This window comes from Eumetopias jubatus, unplaced genomic scaffold, assembly GCF_037043125.1.
Source record: "Eumetopias jubatus isolate StellerSeaLion01/CBP00866 unplaced genomic scaffold, mEumJub1_p1.0 scaffold_4, whole genome shotgun sequence".
Taxonomy (NCBI): domain Eukaryota; kingdom Metazoa; phylum Chordata; class Mammalia; order Carnivora; family Otariidae; genus Eumetopias; species Eumetopias jubatus.
In genome coordinates this window covers 100194336-100217038 of record NW_028274810.1, presented here as the reverse complement: position 1 = coordinate 100217038, position 22703 = coordinate 100194336, and the positions used below count along the sequence as shown (strand labels likewise).

The window sequence follows — 22703 nt, the reverse complement described above, 5'->3', positions numbered from 1 at the left end:
CTGCCGGCGGCGAGGACAGAGAGCTCTGCGCGCGCAGACCTGGAAGTCGGCTCCTCATCCACAGTCTCTGCATCAGGAGGAGCCAGGCAGAGGTCAGCCGGGCGAACCCCAGACCAAACCTCCCCCTGTCCTCCAATCCGCCGTCCGCTGCTCACACTGTAGCCTTGGACGAGCCACTATTCCTCTGGTGCCTCTTGTCCTTTCAACTGTGTGATGGGGACAAGGACACTTTGCCTCTATCCCGTGATCCCTACCTCATCGCACTGGAAAGGAGATCGGTGTGCAAAGTGCCTGGTACATAGCGTTACGTGTCATTCTTCATAAATAAAAAAGCAAATGCCAGTTGCAGAATAGCCAGTTAGGAGGTTGGCTCTCTGTACATACTTAAAAGCCTGAACATATTTTAGGAGTGTATTGAAGAAGCAAACCAGCGAGCAGAGCTAGCTTTAGGGGTGTGAGGCCCATGCCGCGACACAGCCCCCCGCGTTCAGAAAGGCCCCACGCTCCACTTACGGCCCCGCTGCGCCATCTTGAAATTCTTGATAACTTTTGAACCTGGGGCCCCTCCTTTTCGTTTTGCACCAGGCCCCACGAATATGTAGTCGGTGCTGGCAGGAAGGGACTTCCCACCTGACTGCTAGGACAGCCATCCCTGGGGAAGAGGGCTGCGGCAGAGTGAAAGCCGCAAGGATCTCCTGGAAAATTCTGTGGAGTCTACAACACCTGGGGATTGCTTCCTACCCCTTAGAGCTGCTGTTAGCTGGAAAGAGTCCATAGTGCAAAAGAGCTCTTTTCTGTAACAGGAGTAACAAACCACTGTGTGTTACTTAGTGAGCATGACTGGGCAGGGGAGGGGCGGACGAGCGGTGGAGGACAGACAGAAGACCCTGGGGTCAGAAGCCTCGACTGAAATGCGACAGGTGACAAAGTAGGAGAATCCAGCTCAGCCCGGCTTCAGCCAGAGAAGCCCTGGGCAGGGGAAGATGAGGAGCCAGCCTGGTTGTGCCAGGATCGGAAGCCCCCCCAGGTGGGGCTTGGCTGGACCATTGTCCCTGTGCCTCTCAGGGCCCAGGGAGGAGGTCTCCGGCTCGCCCAGCTCACTCTGCATGGCCCCGACCCCAAAGACGGGGAGCCTGGGATGTGGGCCCCTGTCGACAGGGGACAGGTAACTGGGCTGAGTGTTCGGAACCAGCAGCTGCTCCGTGGGTGAGGACAGGCGGGCAGGGGTGGGAGCCCAGAGAGGGCAGGAAGAGAAGATGGAAGGGCAGGTGCAGGTGCAGACCCCCTCAGACCAAAGCCCAAAGTCGGGAGAAAAGCAGCCACGCGGATGGGTCTCACTTCGGCTGCATGGCCACCAAACCTCGAGGGGCCTCCTGCAGCCCCGCAGTTCCACTCCTGGGGGGGGCGGTGCTGGGGGCTCCTGGGGAGACTTTCCACACCCTCACTTCCCGCCCTCATTCTCAGCATCTCCTCCCCTCTCCTCCGTCAGCCAATGAGCTTGCTTCCTACTGCACAGAACAAAACCACAAAACCCAGGAGAGAGGTGCGCAGACTCGCCGGCTACAGCTACCAGCCTACGGACAAGCTCCCCTGGCCCTGCCCTCCTGCCCCTGGCTGGACTGTGCACACAGCCCTCCAGGGCCGGCCCCTCCACTGGCACCCGCTCCCGCTCCCTCCTACCCCGCCACCCCATCCAGTCCCCACCAGACTGTTCCTCTGTTATCGGAAGACACCTTGCTTTAGGATGTATGGCGTTCACTGAGCTACTCTTTCTGCTTTTTGGAGGGTTTGAAATTTTCCAAAATATCCAGTTGAGGGACCCCTACCCTCTCTGCTGGCCCCTCCTCCATCCCTTCCCTCCTTTACAATTCAGTCCAAAGGGCAAGGGGCGGGGCGGGGGGAGGGGCGAGATGTGGGGTGAGGACAGCAGCTGTGAGGCGGGCTGTGGAGCCCAAGGGGGGGGTGCCTGGTCTGGTGGCCCCCTACCCTGCTTTGTTCTCCCCAGTACCACCCACCTTGCAAGGTATTAGAAATGCATTTGTTTCTTATTTCTGAATCACCGGCTCCGTCCCCCACTTCAACGTCCTGGAGGCTGGGACTTTGGTCACAGTATTGTCAGGGTATAGGACCACACGTCTGGTGGCATTTGACATGTGTTGAATGGGTGAGTGAAACTTATAGCCCCGCCCCATGATGGTGGCACAGACCGCGAGGCTTGGTGACACCTGCAGTGGTGGCGGGGGAGGAGAGAGAAGTGAACCGTGAGGCGGGTTTCTGCTTTGGCCACGGGGTGAAGAGGGACCACTTTCACTGAGGCGGGAAGGAAGTGAAGGACCGGCCTAGGTTGGGCGGGAAGTTGGGCTGGGGTCACATTCCGTTGTTGGGGACTGCCAGATGTCCCGGTGGAGACGGCACAGGGCTGCCGGCGAGGAGCTGGCGAGCTGGGAGAGAAGCCCCGCGGGGAGACGCCGCGGCCCCGGGGCCCGGAACCGCGAGCGGCTGGCGCGCTGGGGAAAGGGGGAGAGGCTGGGGCTGCGCTGCCCAGCCCCAAGCTCAGCCAGAAAGCGGCTCTGGAATAATCTGCCGCTTGCGTGCAGGAATTGAGAAAGCAACGGGAAGCGTGGAGAAAGCAGAATGAGCTTGCGGCCTCGATACCTGCCGGCAAACCAGCAGCAGCCCCAGCGCAGCAACGCAAGGGGTTCCGCGCTCGCCCCCACCCCCGGAGGAAGCTGGGCAGGAAGGAAAGGGAGTTCCGTGGGCACCAGATCATTAGCTTGGCAGAGTCCCGCCCGGCACACCTTAGCCAAACGCGCGGCCGGGAGCGGCTAAGCGCGGCTGGGCCAGTGGTGGCGTTGACCACCCCCTCGCCGCCACCAGGTGGCGCCCGTGCTTCCCTGGTGCCCAACCAGGAGGCCCCGAGGTCGGTGCCCCGAGCGAGAAGGGGGGCTGGCCAGCCGGGTGGCCCCGCCCCGGGCTCCACCTCTGCCTCTTTGTCGGGTGCAGCCTCGCACCCCATCCTGCCCTCCTGCGGGGGTGGGGGCAGCGCAGGGTGGGTGTGTGGGTGGTGCTGGGGCGGGGTGGGGGGGGCATCCAAAGCTGGCCTCCAGACCAAGCCTCCAACAAACTTCGCTTTAATTCCTGTTCAGTCACTTAATGCTGCCTAAAAGTAAGCATGTGGCCTCACTTCCCTCACCTGTAAAATGGGCACGTAATCCTGACCTCACAGCAGGGTTGTAAAGATTAAATTAGATGGTGATGATAATACACATATACTGAGCTCTTACTAAGGGTTGGGCATTGTTCTAACCACTTTACATATAACAGCTCATTTTATTTATTTATTTATTTATTTATTTATTTATTTATTTAAATTTATTTTAAGTAGGCTCCACACCCAGTGTGGGGCTTGAACTCATGACTTTGACTGAAATCAAGAGTCACAGGCTCCACAGACTGAGCCAGCCAGGCGCCCCTCTAACACCTCATTTTAATAGCTCCCTTTTATGTGGAGTGGCTGGGGACAGAGGCTGGGTCTGCTCTGCAAAGGAAAGGAGGCATCCTGCTGGCCCCTGGGGTGCTGCTCAGGACTGAGGGGAGACTGCTACCCAAAGAGGGTAGAAAGAGGCAGGGACGCCTCTGACACCCAAGGCCCAGAGCCTCTCTTGTTTCCAGTCCTGCAGTCCAGCGGCCCGGCTGCAAGCAGCAGGGGCAGCTGGTGGCGGCAGAGCCCACCCACCACTCAGCGGCAGAGGGACACCAGTGAGGCTGACCGTGCCCCGTTGCCTGTCCATACGTGGCTTCTGCTGTGGTCTGACAGCCCCCAGGCTTCTGGGAAAGGCACTCCTGTCGTGGCGGGTGAGTGAAGGCCACAGCATGACACACTGTGGTTTCAACCTCAGAGACTGGGGGCAGGGGGGGGCAGTGCCTTCTCTAGGGGGTAGCCAGGTTTGGTGGGCCTGGGAAACTCCACTCGAGAGTTTTGTGGAATGTGGGAGAATGCCCAGAGGTAGCCGGAGGTAAAGAGGCGATGGTCAGGAAGGAGGTGTGGGTGAATGAAGCTCAGGGCAAGACCCTCTGGTCAAGGCCTGGGAGAAGCTAGGGCCGGAAGGGCGATCTCCGGCCTCAAGGCCTCAGATCTGTGGAAGCCGGGGCCAGGAAAGACTTGGGGTGGAACTCTGTGGGGGGAGCGTCCCCAGATGTCCTGGTCTGCCTGCTGTGGTTTGTCCTGGCGTGGGTGAGCAGGGTGAACTGAGCGTCATGTCCCGGGGCCGGGAGAGCTAGGGTCCAATGTGTGATCGGCTGGGGTGGCCTTCGGAGCGTTCTCTCCCCACCTCGTCGCCTCACTCCTGTCTGGAGACCTAGAGCCAGCCTCCCCTCTTCTCCCTGGACTCTCATTCTGATGCTGCCTCTCAGGCCCAAAACTATAGGTTTGGGGCTGCCCTGAGTTCCAGGCCTGAAAGGGAAAGGGCTCTGGACTCACCAGAAGTTCTGAGTCCTTTGGGCTGTCAGCCAGCTGAAGTTATCAACACTTGATTTTATTGGGGGTCGATCCATCCCCCATGACTCTCAGTTGGCTGACTTCCCCTCCAGGGCACCCCCACCCCCTCTCTAACAAAAGGACCAGGGCACTTGGGCCTTCCAGCTCACACATTGCAGGAAACTGAATCTCAGGGGATGAGCCCTCAGAAGCCTTTTCTTACCACCAGCTTAGATGTGCTGAGATGAAGGAGCCAGAAACAGTGCTCCCCCCTTCTGCCCTCCCCCCACCCCCCTGTCCGCTCACAGGCCCAGAACAAAAACACGCCACAAATAGAAATCAAAGTCTGAGAAAGAATCAAGGAGCCATGACCCGGCCGTGGGAAAGACTGTGTGGCCTTGGCCAAGTCACTTAACTTCTCTGAGTCTATTTGCTCATCTGTAAACTAGGGGGGTTGTATTAACCTTGAGGAGCTGCTGGAAACAGGTGAGAGAAGATGTAAAATGCAGAACACAGATGTCACGTTTGGCCTAAAAACAAGGCCCCTAAAATTACAGCCGAAGGAAGGGTCTTTACTGGACTCTCCCATCCGCACCCCCCCCCACCGTGCCCCCCCTTCAGCTCGGGCCGGGGCTGCCCCATCACCACTTTCCTGTAAGGCTGCGGGTGGAAGGGGGCTGCCACATTCGCTGGGTAGCTGCTGCAGGCTTGCTCTCAAGCTCCACTTCCTGTTTTTCTCCCCAACGAATTTTGCACCATTGCTCTTTCATCAGAGCAGGCTGGGGGGTGGTGAGGTGAAGGCAGAGGCCCGCCTGGGAAGGAACCCTGGGGGTCAGAGAATCCCAGGGGGGCATCAGGAAGCCGGAGAGAGCACTAGCCTGATGTGCTCTGCCATCCAGCTGCCAAGCTTTGGACCCTGTGGTCTCCATCTTAGAGCAGATTCAGCAGTGGAGGTTGGGAGGCTTGGGGGGGTGGCAAACCGGGGGGCTGCCTGATGGGAGGAGCATAGGGGGCCTCGTGCCCAACCTCCATCGGAAAGCGGTGGTTTTTCTAGACATGGGGGCGGGACCTAGGAATGGACGGACCCAAGCTGAAGCCACATCTCTGATGAAATGTGGGGTGGAGGGGCTACTCTGAAAGGTGAGGCTGGGCTCCCTGAGGCTCCCAGGTCACTGGGTGCTAGGCTCCCGCTGGGAGGAAATGAAGGCGCTGCTCCCACACTGGCAGGACCAGGACCTTTGTCCTTGCTCTCCCCTGGCTACAGACCCCTGACCCTTCCACTGGGTAGAGCCTGTCCAGCCATGACTGGGTCATTCATTCATTCGTTGGTTCCACATTCCTACACACTCAACTTGTAGCACTCTGCGTGCCCAACACAAGAGCTCAGGGCCCGGATGCCAGCCTGGATCCGCGAGGAGGCCCCACTCCCGGGAGCCTCTGAGCACCCAGGCTGTCACACTTGAGCAGACCCAGCCTGGAATAAAGACCCTTCTAGGGTGCCTGGGTGGCTCAGTTGGTTAAGCGACTGCCTTCGGCTCAGGTCATGATCCTGGAGTCCCTGGATCAAGTCCCGCATCGGGCTCCCTGCTGAGCAGGGAGTCTGCTTCGCCCTCTGACCCTACCCCCTCTCATGTGCTCTTTCTCTTTCAAATAAATAAAATCTTTAAAAAAAAAAAAAAAAAGACCCTTCTAGACAAGGAGGGCTCAGTGGGTAGTATCTGTGTGAACTGGCCAGGCAAATGAGGAGGGGGAGGGTAAAAGGAAGAGTTTGGAAAGGGCACTCCGGGCAAAGGGAACAGCATGAGCAAAGGCCCAGAGTCAGAGAGCCTGGGGAGGTCTGGAGCTGCAAGGCACAGCCCAGGGTGCAGCACGAAGGGCGAGGTGGGGGAAGTGGTGGGAGGAACCCCAGGGGGCTGGCTGGGTTGGCTCCCTTGATTATTAGATGCCTTGAGCTGGTTCTCCATCCACAGCTGACCCCATACCCCAGTGCAGGTTGCTGTCCCAGCCAATAAGTGGCTCCAAGGGTCAGAAATCAGTCCCTGGTAGGGGCGCCTGGCTGGCTTAGTCAGTAGAGCAGGCAACTCTTAATCTCAGGGTTGTGAGTTCGAGCCCTACATTGGGTGTAGATTACTTAAAAAATAAAAAATCTTTTTTTTTTTAAAGATTTTATTTATTTATTTGACAGAGACACAGCGAGAGCAGGAACACAAGCAGGGGGAGTGGGAGAGGGAGAAGCAGGCTTCCCGCCGAGCAGGGAGCCCGAGGCGGACCTCGATCCCAGGACCCTGGGATCATGACCTGAGCCGAAGGCAGACGCTTAACGACTGAGCCATTCAGCCTCCCCCAAAATAAAAAATATTTAAAAAAAAAAGAGGGAAGGAAAGAAGGAAGTAGGGAAGGAAGGAAAGAGAGAGAGAGAGAGAGCAATCAGTCCCTGGTAGCTGAAGCAGGAAAGGGGACTTTTAGCAAAGGCACGGGGTGTTCTCATGGACCCCAGAGACGCAGCCTGGCTTTGGAGCCCTGGAGCCAGAACTCTTGGACACTTTCTCAGCACTGCCCGCGTGTCCCCCATTTGCCCACCGGCATCACACCTGCCAACCTGATGTGGCCTGGATCCCTTCACCCAGAGAGAGCTAGATCCAGGTCCCAAGCCCTGGGAAGCAGGAATCGGTTACGACCAGTGGTCAAGTGGATATGCTGCATTTCTGTCGTGACTATGTGAGGAAGGGCGACCAGGAAAGGGGGCCAGAGGGACAGCCTCGTAGCCTAAAAGTCCACTTTAGGCCATTCCGTTTTATCCTACCCACCCCCTCTGCCACGTGCTTAATTCCTTTGGCTTTCCCCAGATAGCTCCGTTCCAGTTGCTGTTGCTTAATCTTTATATCACAAAGTCCACCACAAATATCTCTCCCCCTGCCGAAGGTAAGTCAATCCAGGTCAGGTCAAACTGGGGCCTCCAGAACTCCATTCTCAGAGCCGCTGTCTCCAGCAGACACCCACCCCTGTCTGCTTCTACTGAATCTCCTCTGAGGTGGCTCCCCCGGGTCCCCCTCAATCTATAGACCGAGTGATCAGTTTCACCTCTCCTTCCATGCTTGATCTATAGAGCAGAAAAGGGAAGCACCACACAGGCAAAGTAAATTACACATCGGGAACAAGATACCGCATGGGGTTTGCTCTGCTGGTTACCTTCTCTGGCTTCTTCGTTGGCAAACACGGCTGTCCCAGGTTCTGCTCACTGGGAAGGGGTCCCTTCTCTAGGGGTCTTTCAGGTCTGCCCCTGAAAGGTTCTTGAGAAACCTTTTTCTAGGAGGGACCCAGCTGCCCTGGTAGCCTGCTTCATATTGGTGCTGGGACTTGGGCCGAGGGTAAGACATCACAAGCCCCAATGTGCCAGATTTTAGGGTTTCCTGGAGTTTCAGTCCCCACAGAAGCGTCGTTAACTGGCTGCCAATCTTCTTTTGGGTCTTGTCATTAACCAATAACCATTGCCATGAAATCCTGTCTGGTTGAATATTTGACCTTAGGCTGGGCCATCCCCCAGGGCTAGGGTGTCTCAGTAGCAAGCAAGGCAGCTCGTTTCTTCTTTTAGCCTAAAGGTGAAGAGGAAATCATTATCTAACTTGGGTGGAAAGAAGCCTTTTCTCTCTGGGGCGCCTGGGTGGCTCAGTCGTTAAGCGTCTGCCTCAGGCTCAGGTCATGATCTCAGCGTCCTGGGCTCCCTGCTCGGTGGGAAGCCGGCTTCTCCCTCTCCCACTCCCCCTGCTTGTGTTCCCTCTTCTGCTGTGTCTCTCTCTGTCAAATAAATAAAAAATAAAATCTTAAAAAAAAAAGAAGGGGGCGCCTGGGTGGCCCAGTCGTTAAGCGTCTGCCTTCAGCTCAGGTCATGATCCCGGGGTCCTGGGATGGAGCCCTCATTGGGCTCCCTGCTCCACGGGAAACCTGCTTCTCCCTCTCCCACTCCCCCTGCTTGTGTTCCCTCTCTCACTGTCTCTCTTTCTGTCTCTTGCCTTGGCCAAGAAACGTGTGGTGAAGCTTCTTGACTAAGTTTAAGTTTAAGTTTAAGTCATTAAGACGTTTAATTAGTTAAGATGAGGTCATCCTGGATTAGGGTATCTTTATAAGAAGTGGGAAATTTGGACAAAGACGCAGACACACAGGGAGAATGCCAGTGAAGATGGAGGCAGAGATCAGAAGGATGCTTCTATGAGCCATTAGAAGCCAAGAATTGGGTGCAGTGCTGGAAGATAAGAGGGAGGCCTGGAACGGGTTCTCCCTAGAGCCTCCGGAAGGAACCAACCTGGCCAACACCTCGATTTCAGACTTCTGGCCTCTAGAACTGCAAGGGAATAAATTTCCATTGTTTTAAGCCATCCGGATTGTGCTGATTTGTTACAGCAGTCCTAGGAAACTGATACAGATTTTAAGCAGAATACAGGAGTTAGGCATAAGGGCATAGGGGACTTTCAGAGGAACCCAAGGGCAAGAATGCAAGGACATTCTTGATGCAAGACAAGGAACCGAAAAGTTGCCCTAAATTGTCTCTCTCGCCTGTGATCCTCTCTTCCTCTCTGTGCATCTGCTTGCTGGTTTTCTTTCAATCTCGGTCTCTGCACGGCAGCTTCTCTGATTTCCTTAGTCCTGTCGAGAGGCGTAAGTGGCCCCCAGCTCCCCAGCTTATGTGTATAGCACCCAAGCTCCAGGTACCTGAAGAATCACTACGCTCTTGGTTCTTTTTTTTTTTTTTTTTTTAAAGATTTTATTTATTTGAGAAAGAGAATGAGACAGAGAGAGAGCATGAGAGGGGTTAGGGTCAGAGGGAGAAATAGACTCCCCGCCGAGCAGGGAGCCCGACGCGGGACTCGATCCCGGGACTCCAGGATCATGACCCAAGCCGAAGGCTGTCGCCCAACCAACTGAGCCACCCAGGCGCCCCATACGCTCTTGGTTCTAATTCCGCATTCTTGAGGAAACCACTGGTTGGCCAACCTGGGGCCAGGTGGCCACCACTGGGGCAATCAACTTGGGCATGCTTCAAGGCCAGCATATCTGACTGGAGACTGCAGTATCCCCATGTGGATGTACAGGGAAGTGTTCCTGGAGAAAGGAGCTGGGTGTGCACCCCAGGAGCACTGTGCTCTTGCCATCTAGCACCTCCCCACGGGGTAGTTCCCATTGGCTGAGGCCCTACTACCCACTGATGGACCTTCCCTGATGCCACCTGTATCCCCAAAGGACTCCTTCTCCAGGGGCTTCTCATCCCTCTTGCTGAGAGACGAGGCCATGGGGTCGTTACGGTTTGACCGGAGCCCAGGCAGAATGGAACAGAGGCTCATCCATTGTACTGGTGTGAACAGCAGTAAGAGGGATTATCAGCTCTGACTTGGGGAAAGGAAATAAATTTTACATGTTTTTGCAGTTTTATTACACATTTGGCAAAATGTGAACAGAGAGGAAAAAAAAATGGCAAGGAAAACATCTGTAACCCTCCTCCTCCGAAGCTTTCACTGTTCAGTCACCTCCTACTACATACGTGTGCATATGTCACGCTTACAGGGTGGCGATCCTGCACAGAGGCAATTCTGCCTTGAACTTGACCCCCCCCCTTGATGATGTCACCATTTCCCATGATGCTGCGGGTCTTCAGGATCGCCACTTTCTTTTCTTTTCTAAACTTATTTATTTATCTGAGAGCAAGAGCACACGCATGAATCGGGAGGGGCAGAGGGAAAGAATCTTCAAGCAGACTCCCCGCTGAGCATGGAGCCTGCTGTGGGGCTCCATCCCACAACCCATGAGATCATGACCTGAACCGAAACAAAGAGGCGGACATTTAATCGACTGAGCCACCCGGGTGCCCCAGGATCGCCACTTTCAATGGAGGCAGACCCTCCACAGCGTTAAGGTGACACATTTTCTTCTTCCCATTTTTGGTTCACGGTCCAACTTCCTGCGATCGCTGGTCCAATAGACCCCACACCCTTCCTGTCACCTGACTTCAGAGTTCTAGGAAGGCTGCCACCTAATGAACTCCCACCTGCCATCTGGGTGACCTCGGCGAGTTACCTGCCGCATTGCCTTAGTGTCTTTGTTTGTAAGATGGGGATAAGAACAGCATGTACCCTACGGGGTTCCAAGGGGGATGAAACAGGGTAATGCATGAAAGCAGCCTGCGCTGATAGCTCACTATAGATCTACTTTCTTTCATTTGCTGTGTAGCCCAGACGCTTTCCACGAGGCCACGTTTACTGGCTCCATACATGCTATAGCAAAGCACCACAAACCCTGTGGTTTATTTTTTTTTTTAAAGATTTTATTTATTTATTTATTTGAGAGAGAGAGAATGAGAGATAGAGAGCACGAGAGGGAAGAGGGTCAGAGGGAGAAGCAGACTCCCCGCTGAGCAGGGAGCCCGACGCGGGACTCGATCCCGGGACTCCAGGATCATGACCTGAGCCGAAGGCAGTCGCTCAACCAACTGAGCCACCCAGGCTCCCCAAACCCTGTGGTTTAAAAAAACAGAGATTTGGGGCACCTGGCTGGCTCAGCTGGAAGAGCGTGCGACTCTTGATGTCAGGGTCGTGAGTTTGCGCCCCACGTTGGGTACAGAGATTCCTAAAAATATATATGTATAAATAAGAATAAACAGACTTAAAAAACAAAACCCAAAACACCAGAAATTTATTCTCTCACAGTTCAGGAGGCCAGAAGTTCAAAATCAAGGTGTCAGCAGGGCCACTCCCTCCAGAGGCTCTAGGGAGAACTCTTCCTTGCCTCTTCCAGCTTCTGGGGCTCCTGATGTTCCTCAGTTCGTGGCTGCATCTCTCCAACCTCTGCCTCCAGCTGCACATGGCCTTCACCTCTGTCTCGGCTTTCCCTCTGTCTTTCTCTCATAGGGACGCTTGCCATTGGATTTAGGGCCCACCCAGATAATCTAGGATGACCTCATCTCAAGATCCTTAACTTGGGCGCCTGGGTGGCTCAGTCGGTTAGGCGGTTGCCTTCGGCTCAGGTCGTGATCCCGGAGTCCCGGGATCGAGTCCCGCATCGGGCTCCCTGCTCAGCGGGAGTCGGCTTCTCCCTCTGAGCCTCCCGGCTCTTGTGCTTTCTCTCTCTCAAATGAATAAATAAAATCTTTTTTTTTTTTTTAAAGATCTTTAACTTAATTACATCTGCAAAGACCCTATTTCCAAATAAGGCCCCATTTCCAGGTTCCAGGGATTAGGACTTGGACATACCTTTTTGGAGGTCACCAGCCAGCCCCCTCCAGGTAGAAAATGGCTTTCCTTCTCCTTCTAACTCTTCTCGCTCTTCAACATTCATGCTCTTTTGTTCTCGTTTTCCTGTCTGGGGAAAAAGTCACCAGACATATGCCTTCTCATTGAGGTTTTTGGGGTTTCGCGTGGGGGTGCTCCTCAGCATCGATGTCTTTAAAGATAGATATCTATCTAGAGGGGTACTTATCTAGACAGAAGGAGGTTTTTAAAGCAGGTGGTAGAGTGGTGGGACACAAGACTGGAGCAAACCCCAGCTCCCGTTAGCGCTCCCTCCTCTGCGCCCTGTTTGCGAAGCTGTGACTGTCCCCAAACCACTTTCACTGAAAGATCTGTTAGTTTTACAGGCTCTCTGAAGCTGGAGTAATAAGCCCCATCTTACGGAGGACCAGAAGATGTGGGGGCAGGGCTGGGTCTCGGGGTCCCCAGAAAAGGTTCAAAAATATACTCCCCCCTCCATCAGACTCCAAGGGCGGGGAATAAGGCCACGCCTTCTTACTTTCTGCAGCACCCCCTTCTGTGACTCTGCCCCCCCCCCGCCCCACCCCAAACCATTGTATTCTAGGCTTGTAAGGGAAGGGCCTGTTTCCAGCCCCAGGGACTGATTGGGCTTTCCTACCTCCCGCACCTCCCCATTCTATTATTTTTTCTTTCTTTCTTTCTTTCTTTTATTTATTTGAGAGATAGAATGAGATAGAGAGAGAGCATGAGAGGGGGGAGGGTCAGAGGGAGAAGCAGACTCCCTGCTGAGCAGGGAGCCCGATGTGGGACTCGATCCCAGGACTCCAGGATCATGACCTGAGCCGAAGGCAGTCGCCTAACCAACTGAACCACCCAGGCGCCCTCTTTCTTTTTTTTTTAAGACTTTTTACTTATTCATTTGAGAGAGAGAGAGACAGAGAGTGCTGGAGAGAGAGCAGGAGCTGGGGTGGGGGGGTGGGGGAGGGACAGAGGCAGAGGGAGAAGCAGACTCCCCGCTGAGCAGGGAGCCTGCCACCAATCCCAGGACCCTGGGATCATGAGCTGAACCCAAAGGCAGATGCTTAACTGACTGAGCCACCCAGGTGCCCTATTATTTTTCCTTGAAAGAAATGCTTAATTTTAGAACAATTTCAGATTTTTTTTTTAAAGATTTTATTTATTTATTTGACAGAGAGAGACAGTGAGAGCAGGAACACAAGCAGGGGGAGTGGGAGAGGGAGAAGCAGGCTTCCCGCCGAGCAGGGAGCCCGAACAGGGGCTGGATCCCAGGACCCTGGGATCATGACCCGAGCCGAAGGCAGACGCTGAACGACCGACCACCCGGGCGCCCCAACAATTTCAGATTTTTAGGGAAGTTGCAAAGAGGATAGAGAGTTCGCACACACCCCACACCTTGTCTCTTCTATTGCTAACATCTTAACTACTACAGTACATTTGTCACAAGGGATGAACCAACATTGATACGTTATTATTAACTGAATCCCAACTACCTTAGTTTTCACCTGCTGTCCTCTCTCTGTTCCAGGAGCCCAGCCAGGGCACTGCATAACATTGGCTTGTCATGTCCTCCTTAGGCTCCTCTTGGCGGACAGTTGCTCTAAATTTCCTTGTCTCTGATGACCTTGACCGTACGGAGGACTGGTCAGGTGTTTTTGTAGACCCCCACTGTCCCTCCACCATCTCTCCCCTCCTCCCCACCCCCTATGTCTTTGCAGCACTTACTACTTCACGACACTGTATCTTATTTTTATTCTTCATAGTTTCTCTTCTTGGAGTGTAAGCCCCGGGAGGGCGGGTCTTTGGCTTGGACGGTGCTGTATCCCAGGGCCCCAACTGTAGCAGGCTCGCAGGCTGAATGAGTCAGTGTTGCAAAGCCTGGGTCACCCCCAGTGTATGGAGGCAGGAGTTTGGATCCAGCCCCATGACCCCAAACCCTGCTGCTCCCTACCACCCCCTTTCCCCAACACCCCCACACCCTGGACTAGGAAGAGCATTAGAAGGTATGTTTAAAAGTCAACTGCTGTTTCTGGAACATTGACTTGGTGCCAGGGGCAGGACCCTCCCTTAGTCCCCCGTTCAGGAGGGCCGGAGGGATCCCCCCAGGGTTGCACAGTGGGTAGGGGTTTGGGCTGGGATTGGAACCCAGACATCTTGGGTTTGGAGTGTTTGCGTTTTACAAAAAGGACAACTCAATTTCTGTTTGGAGCGTTCATTTACTTGGGCCCAGAAACTCAATCTCCAGCAATTCAACCCTGACCCCATAAGGGCCTGGTTTACCTGGGCCACCTCTGAATGATCTGGGTCTTTCTGGACCGTTCAGTCCAGCTGTGACCTGGGATGAAGCACAGGGGCACGACCCATCCACCTCTGAGTCTTTCTCCAGAGGGTACAGCCTGGGGACGGGGGCTGCAAGGACCCCTGTCTTCTCTTCCTCAGGCACCTGCACCTGGCCAGCTCTCCAGGCTCCTCGGAGCCTGTGTCCTCAGAAGTCAGACTTTCTAGGAATCAGTTCTGACCTTGGCCTGCTTTTCCAGGTCTGCACGCCCTTGCACCATCACCACCATGATGTTGCCCCAAGCAGCAGCTGTCTCATCGCGGGGACCTGGGGGCCTGCAGTAAGAAATGCATTTTATGTCTTAACTTAATGCACACTCACGCGTCCCTGTAAACGGGGCAAAAGCCACAGGCCGTGATACCCTCCCTCCCGAAGTGGAATACAATCTGACCATTTCTATTCTGTTCCATTTTTGTAAACTTGACGTGCTGAGCGGGTTTCCAGTCCACTAACATGTTCGTATGTCACACCCTGCTGTGGGGAAATGTTGTTGTGGAGCAGAAACATCCAGTGCCACGGAGCACAGAGACCCTGTTCCAGGATTGCTAGAGAACTAACCTTTTCAGGGGGTTCACTCTGTCAGCACGGTTAGAAGCAGTTTCCATGTACTATTACCTCGGGTAATTCTAAGAATAATTTTTATTTATTTTATTTTATTTTATTTTATTTTTAGATTTTAATTTATTTACTTGACAGAGAGACACAGCGAGAGAGGGAACACAAGCAGGGGGAGTGGGAGAGGGAGAAGCAGCCTCCCGCTGAGCAGGGAGCCCGATGTGGGGCTCGGTCCCAGGACCCTGGGATCACGACCCGAGCCGAAGGCAGACACTTAACAACTGAGCCACCCAGGTGCCCCAAGAACAATTTTTTTTTTTTTAAAGATTTTATTTATTTATTCCTGAGAGACAGAGGAAGAGAGAGAGAGAGAAGCAGAGGGAGAAGCAGGCTCCCAAGGAGCAGGGAGCCCGATGCGGGACTCGATCCCAGGACCCCGGGATCATGACCCGAGCCGAAGGCAGACGCTCAACCATCTGAGCCACCCAGGCGCCCCCCCAAGAACAATTTTTTAAAAGATTTTATTTATTTGAGAGAAAGAGAGAGCAAGCAGGGGAGGGGGAGAGGGAGAGGGAGAAGCAAACTCCCTGCTCAGCTGGGAGCCCGACTTGGGGCTCCATCCGGGTCCTGGGACCCCGAGATCATGAGATCATGACCTGAGCCCAAGGCAGCTTAACCTGACTGAGCCACCCAGGCGCCCCTCTAAGAACAATTCTAAATGCCGAAAGCCATGATTAGCACCCCTGTTTTCTCAGATGGGGAGTGGAGGTTCAGACAATTTTAAGTCACTTGCCAGAGGTCACACAGCGCCACAGCAGGGCAGTGCTGAGGAGTTTGGCTCCAGGGAAGGTGCTCTTAATCAAGAAGCTTCACCACACGTTTCTTGGCCAAAGCAAAAGGGCAAGGATTTGAGCTGGGTAACATTTGCTTGGGAGGAAAGGACCCCACAGCAAAGTGGGCTTCCTGCCAGGACGGGGCACACAGACAGGTGCCCAGAGTCCTGCATGGAGGGGCTGAGGAGGTGGGCTTCTCATGCTTGCACCCCTGCACTGGGGTTCTGAGCTTGGCTCCGGCTGCCCTGAGATAACCCTGCTTGTGGGCTTGTGTGGGTGTCAGTGCTGAAGCCACTCAAGGCCGAACAGAGATGCTTACTGCATCTGCGAGAAGCTGCACACGCTGGATGGATTCTGGAGGAGAAGTTTTGCAGGAAAGGGGGGCAGAATGAAACAGGGCTGGAGGGCTGTGTGTGCTCCTCCAGGCAGCAGGGCACCTTCTGCCGGCCGGAGCCTGTTCTCCCCTGACCAGCAGCCCCTTTAATAACCGAGACCTCTTTTTTCCCTTCCATAACATGGGGCAGAAGGATTGGCCCTTCAGGAGATCATGTGAGTCATGAGGCATTGACTTCCATGCAGCTAGGATGCTCCTTCTCTTCTAGGACTGCTATAAATTCTTACCGTGCCTAGCCTATTTTGTTTACAATTCAAAGGGAACTTGAAGTAGCTTCCTCCAAACACACATGACAACAGTTAAAAATAAAGTCAGAAAGAGAGTTCAGAAACTATAGAGAGGAAGGCAGAAGGCAAGTCTACCGGGAACTTGAGAGACAAGGGAGAGCGACGGCTGAGCCCTGCGTTACTGTCAGCCTCTTTCCCCCAGCACCCCAGGCAACACTGGGAGGTCCTATGGTGCCATCTCGAAACGGAAATGTGCTGGGTTTTCAGGAAAGTGAAACTTCTAGGACTGGGACCCAGGCAGCATGACATGGTCAGAGGAGCAGTTAGACTGTGTGGCCCCCAACTGATTAAACTTTCCTGAGCCTCGGTTTTCTGATCTGTAAAGTGGGGCTAAGGTTGCCCTTGGGAGATTGTTGTAGGGATCAGAGATAATAACCGGTGGAGCATATCTGAGCATTTGGCATGCCTTGGGTCCTCGTCTCTCATGTTACAGAGCATGAAGCGAATGGCTATCAGCAAATATTCAGTGAAGCGTTCTTCTGAATGAGGCAAAAACATTCCTCATCTGCCGGCTTCTTACACCAAACTCTGAAAGCCAGGGAGTAAATTGTTTAAACTGCAAACTAGCAAAAGCAGGGCTGGGGCAGGTGTTCGGAAATCTCAGGGCAGGCTGCCTATCCTGCCATCACATTTTCTCTCCGATGTGCCCATTTCTCTTCTGGCTCCTGGCAGTACCTCCCTGGAGTGGGCTGGAGACCTCTGCCAAGGACCAGTGAGCCGGGCCTGGGGCAGGAGTGAGGCTGTGAGCCTGGGATGTTTTGTTGGGAAAGATGTCAGGGTACATTCCTGGGGACTGACCAACATTCTTCCCTAAAGGGACAATGTGGTCCCTTCTGGCTCCTCCAAAGGTGTCCAGCTGAGAATTCAGAGCCTGCAGCCTAGATCTTAGAACACTGGAAGCATTAGTACCCAACGGGTCTTGCCTCAATGCTCTCCCCTTTCCTGGCAGGACACAAGTTTCTGCTCCTCCCTTTGCTGCAGCCAGAGCTGGGCCCACATCGGGGCTGGAGGCCAGCGTACTGCATGGGTAGAAAGAGCCTTCCCAAGTTTCATGTTCCTCATATCTCCAAGGGGACCAGACAGGTGCTTTACCTCCCAGACCCTGTTGGAGAGGGTCCTTTAAGTCTAAGCAACTGACCGACTCTTCCGCCATCACACCCCAGAAGGATTTGAAGCCACTCTTGTAACCGGGCTACTCCCACACCCCCTCCTTGCTCTTGACTCCCCCAAGCGTGGAGGCCAGGGCTTCCCTCCAGGGCTGAGCCAGCGGGACTTTGCTCCAGTCTGTCTGCCTGGCCTCTTGGACCCTCCCTGGAGCCCAGCCCCTGCGCTCCTGGCGCCGGGGGGGCACCCCCGGGGTGCCGGGAGCTGCGGCTGCCTCCTCTCTCTCCTGCCCTCCAGCCTTTCTCTGGCCACTGTGGAAATTCTTGGTGTGTGAATGTGGAAGGCGTGGGGGTTTTATGGGCTTTAGGACCTTTATTTGGTTGTTTTCCTTTGTAAAGAAAACTTGTTTTGAAGAAGGGCAAAATGCAGCTTCCAGAGATACCTGGGATGATGCCCCTCCAGCCGCAGACGGGGTGCGGATTTGGGGGGTGGAGAGGACCGGGGGGGGGGGGCGGACTGGCGGCAGGAGGACCTGTTGTTTTTCCTGTTGCAAGTAAAAAGGAAACAAAGTGGGAAGTGGAGTGTGCGGGCTGTCAGCAGGCGGGGCGCCCCCACCGCGCCCCGCCTCCCTCCCTCGAGGCTCACTCGCGCCCAGAGCCTTAGCTCCTAGCGGCCGCCGGGCCGAGCCGCCCAGCCCCTGCCAGCCGCGCCGGGACGGTAAGCACTCGCCTCTGGCTGCGTCTGGGGAGGTCGGGGAGAGTACCGGGACCCGGCGCTTCGGGGACCTCGGGGACCGGCTCGCGGGCGTCTCCCGGTGCCCACAAGCGGTGCGCCCTGGCCGGGTGCGCCTCCCGCGTCTGGAGAGAGCCCGGCAAGGGGCGCCCCCCGGGATGGCCGCCGAGACCTGGGCGCGCACAGCTCCCCTGCGCCGCTACTGCGCGCCCTGCGGGGCCCGACGGGGAGTTCACGGGCGCGGCGGCGGCGGCGGCGGCGGCGGCGGCGGCGGCGGCGGCGGCGGCGGCGGCGGCGGCGGCGGCGGTCGGGCCGCGCTCCCACTAGCGGTGCAGCCCGGTGTACCGTCCCCTGCGCCCTGGCCCTGCGCGCCCTCCCCGGCGCCGGCGAGCGGGGACCGGGCTGGGGAACCGCCGGAGTCGAGCCTGCCGGGCGCCCCCCTCCGGCCTCGCCCGGCGCGCCTGGGGGCCCCCGGGCCTCGGGAGCCGCTTGCCGCGTGTTTACTGCAGCCGCCAGCGGAGACCAGCCCCCGGATCTGCGGCTGAGCCTGGGTTACGGCGGCAAAACCGCCTCCAGCTTTGCATTTCCGGACTTTTTTCTACCCCCTTCTTTTTAATATTCTTACCCGTAATTCAGCCAGAATGAGGCTTCTTTTTTTTTTTTTTTTAATCGGGTTTCCTGTTTTTATTTAGGCTTCCTTCTCTGCACCTTCCTTGAAATCTGGGAGAGGGGAGCAGGGAGACCTTTGGTGGGGACCAGGATGCGGGAGCACGTAGCAGGCGGTGCTCTGCCGGGGTGGGGAGATGGGGGTCCAGAGAGCCAGGAAAGGACTAACGCGAGGCCCCGAAAAGCGCGCTCCCGGAGGGGACGAGGGTGGGGATGGGATTTCCGAGGCTGGGGTCGGGCGCCTGGGGAGGCCCGGGCTGGGGGTCCACGTACCAAGTGGCCCCGCGGCACCCTTGGGATCAGCCCAGTTTGCAGAGCGAGCGCTCGGGAGCCCTCGAATGACCGAGCAACTTTCACTTGGTTCAGATCCCCTGGAAGGAGAGAGCTGAAGGTCTAGAACCCCAACAGATTATCCAGTGGGGCGGCTTCACCTGGGCTCCTGCAGAAAGCCCCATTTGCGCGCCGCCCGCCCCGGCAGAAATGTGCTGCACGGTCGCGCCTGTATGTGGGGCAGGTGTGCCCTCGGTGTGTATGTGTGTGTGTGTGTGTATGTGGGGGGGGGTCCTCTTTCAGGGGCTTCGAGGGTAAAGTTCGCCGCTCCAAAGAGACCCTGAAACTGAGGATTCATCCCACTGCTCACTTGCAGGAGAGAGGACGGTGCTGGAACGCCTGGCAGTGCCTTGGTGTTCTGGTCGAGTGAATGGTACTCCTGGGACTCTTTCTGCCCCCCTCACAAAGAATCAATCGTTTTTACATACGTGTTTTCAGTTAAGCAGTCATAGGAGCTGACTGAAGTCTCCATTTTCCAGGGGAAGAAACTAAGGCCCAGAAAAGTTAAATAACTTTTTTTTTTTTGCAAGTAGCTGATCCAGAACGCGCTGAAGAGTTCCATCATCTGTAGGTGCTGTGGTTTGCCGATTAAGGAGAACATTTCCTAATAGTTCTCTCGGTGTAGGGACGAGGACCCTTGGAGTGTCTTTTCAGAGATGCAGCCTCTAAGGGACCCACCTTGGTAATCCCCGGTAAAAGCCGCCCCTACTATTAACCACCAGGTTTGACTGCGGTGATTAAGTGGGCATAAAGAATCTTCTGATCGGGGCGCCTGAGTGGCTCAGTCGGTTAAGCGTCTGCCTTCGGCTCAGGTCATGATCCCAGGGTCCTGGGATCGAGCCCGGCATCGGGCTCCCCGCTCCGCGGGAGGCTTGCTTCTCCCTCTCCCACTCCTCCTGCTTGTGTTCCTGCTCTCATTGTGTCTCTCTCTGTCAAATAAATAAATAAAATCTTTTTTTTTTTTTTAAAAAAAGGAATCTTCCGATTAAGGAGGCTGTCACCAAATACAAAGAGATGGGAATAGAACTTTCTCTTCTGTTCTCCAGAGCAGGTATTTGCCAACCCTTATCGTTTCCACACCCTGCTGTGGTTTGATTTCTCGACTTCAGGATCCCATCATCCATCGTGCCTCATGAGAGCACTGCCCAGCATATGCTGAGGTTGGTTCTTGGGCCGCTTTCACAAATTCCTACAAGTAGTGGAGGACACTGGGGGGGGGGGTCGGGGCAGGGGACAGGGGTGAGGGTCGGGTCTCTTGAAACCTAGTTGGCCCTTGCCTGTTCTAAGACATCCGAGCTTATCTCTTTCTGAGCCCCACTGCCCCCCACCTCCTCTGCTCACGTTTAGAAACAGTGCTGGCCACGCAGCAAATAGACATGTTTCTGCAATTAGGGCAAGTGCCCCAGAGGCGCTCCTGGCCACGCAGGTGGTCCCCTTCCATTAGGACTTTTCCCTGGCTTTCTTACATCTAACAAGTGTTTATCGAGATCCCCGTCACAGGGGCTCTGCTAAAAACGAGGCAGGCAGGCGGGGAGGGTCCCAGCCCTCGGGTGGGTGGGTAGGGGGCTTATGAGACGCAGGCAGTCCACCCATAACTAGAGACCAGCCTCAGGCCTGGTTAGCTTGTACTCCCAGCACTGCTGTGTCCAGGGAGATTGTGGGGATGTGAATGGGTGTGTGAGGGGTCAGTTCCTGCTTGTTTTTCTTCAATCGCACAGTTAAAGGGAGAAGTGAATGTGCAACTCATGAAGCAATTCCCCTTTGGCTGGCTTATTTTTCAAAACGATTTTTGTTTAGAGAGCAGTCTCCTCCCTCCCAGAGGCCAGATGCTTCTGCGGGTCTGGTGATGGGGCGTGGGGCCCCACCAAACGTTTCTTTACCGTGGGACCTTAGAAAAGCTCTTTCAGCCACTCCCCAGGGGACAAACATGTTTCCCAGCAAAGCTGTTGGAGGGGCAGGTCCAGAGGGAAGTGCTCCTGGAGGATGGGGGGGGGTGGTTTGCTGCCCTGTCTGATGGCAGAGGCATGTAGTCATTGACCACCAGCTGCAGGACGGCAGGAGCCTGACTTGTCAGGAAGGGAGGAAGACATTCTCCTCTGTGCCACGGCCAGTGTTTCATAAATGGCAAGGCTTGCAAAACCCCTCCTCTCTCTCCTTGCAGCTAATGCTAAAACTGAATTTTCTTTAATTTGGTTGGCGGAAATCCCCCGCAATCATATCAGAAATGCTGCCAGTTTCAAGATGGAAAAAAAAAATTTTAAACCCCGGGAACCTTCCACCCCACTCCTTCCTTGCAGACCCACACGGTGGCCCCCTCTCCCCTCTCTGGGGGCCAGCACAGTCCACGGGGCCTGAGGTCGGTGCAGTGAAGGTTCCAGCTGCCCTGGCCTGTGAGAACCGCCCCCCACTCCTTCCCTAGAGGTGATAACCTGGCTCCCTTGGATAAGGGGGGGGGTCAGGACTTCTAGAAATGGGTGCTTCTCAAGGCCGCCTACTTTCTGGGCCGAGAGGGAGAGTGATTGGAGGAATGGGAGTGGCATTTCTAAAGTGGTATTTCAGTTCGCTTCTGTTTCACTCACTTTGGGGAAAATGCTTTCCACTTAGAGAAAGTGCCAGGAGAGTGGGGGTGGGGGGAGAGGAGCTGCCACAGAAAGGGAGCAAGCTGCCTGGGTCAGATTTATGTCCTGGAATGACACTATATGTGTTTCCTGGGGCCGCTGTGAAAAATGACCGCAAATTCTGTGGCTTCAAGCAGCAAAAATGTATTCTCTCACAGTTCTGGAGCTCAGGAGTTCCGAGTCGAGGTGTCAGCAAGGCTTTACTTCCCTCCGGGGGCCTAGGGAAGACTCCATCCTGCCTCCCCCAGCTCGAGGCGGCTCTGGGCTGTCCTTGACTTGTGGCCATGCCACCCCACTCTCTGCTCCCTCTTCACTTGGCCTTCTCTGTTTCTGTGTCTTTCTGCTGTCTCTTAAAGGACACTTGTCATTGGATTTAGGGCCCATCCTTAACTTAATTACATCTGCAGCGACCCTTTCTCTGGATAATGATTTTCCCACATAATCCCCAGGTTCCGAGGGTTAAGATGTGGACACATCCCTTTGGGGCCATCATTCAGCCCTCAGCAGTTGGACAGGAGCACGTTTCTTTCAGCATCTCCCGGGAAGGTGTTGAACACAGTTATCATTGCAAAGAACCAGCCGTCCCCTGCGTCTGGGCCCTGGGCTACTGCTTCCCAGTTTCCACCCTTCCTCTCCCTATCTCCAGCTTCCCTTTCCCAGCTTTGTGAACTGGTGGCCACCTTAGTAGTGGGCTCTGCCAATGGCAGGCCCCCTCCCAGGGTCCCAGGAGCAGAAAAGACAACTGCCAAGCTTGGAGGAGTTGCCCGCGGGCTAAGTTCTGCACCTGCAAAGAATTGCCCCTGCCTCCAGGCAGTCCTCCGGTCTCCCTCCTGACCTTCCCCCTTCCCTTCAAGAACAGCTCCTTTGCTGCTCAGGGCCTCTCCCAGCCAGGGCTCCCCCCCACCCTCTGTTTGGGCCACACAGCACTTCTCATTTTGGAGTTTTCTCTGTTGAGCAGCCCCCGCCCCAACCAGGAGAGTTGGGGGCAGGGCTCGGTTTTGCTGCTGTGTCTGCTGTGGGATGGAGCTGGTGGTGCTGAGAGGGATCCGGAGCTCCCCAGATCTGGGGGTGCAATTAAGGAGTGCTCCAGGGCTCTCTGGAGGGCGGGGCCACTCT

The 22703-nt window shown here is 55.3% G+C and overlaps 1 protein-coding gene across 4 annotated transcripts in view; it reads left to right on the top strand.

Annotated features, from left to right (window-relative positions):
- Nucleotides 1-3761: 3761 nt before the first annotated feature.
- Nucleotides 3762-22703, top strand: part of PIK3CD (phosphatidylinositol-4,5-bisphosphate 3-kinase catalytic subunit delta) — a 63681-nt gene continuing 44739 nt past the window's right edge. For 2 of the 4 annotated variants that reach the window (XM_028108151.2, XM_028108148.2), the window contains exon 1: nucleotides 17860-17958. The gene's annotated coding sequence lies outside the window, so the exon portion shown is untranslated. Of the gene's footprint in view, nucleotides 3856-17859; nucleotides 17959-20030; nucleotides 20130-22703 lie in introns of those variants that run through there. The other 2 variants (XM_028108150.2, XM_028108149.2) reach the window with 2 other exon arrangements.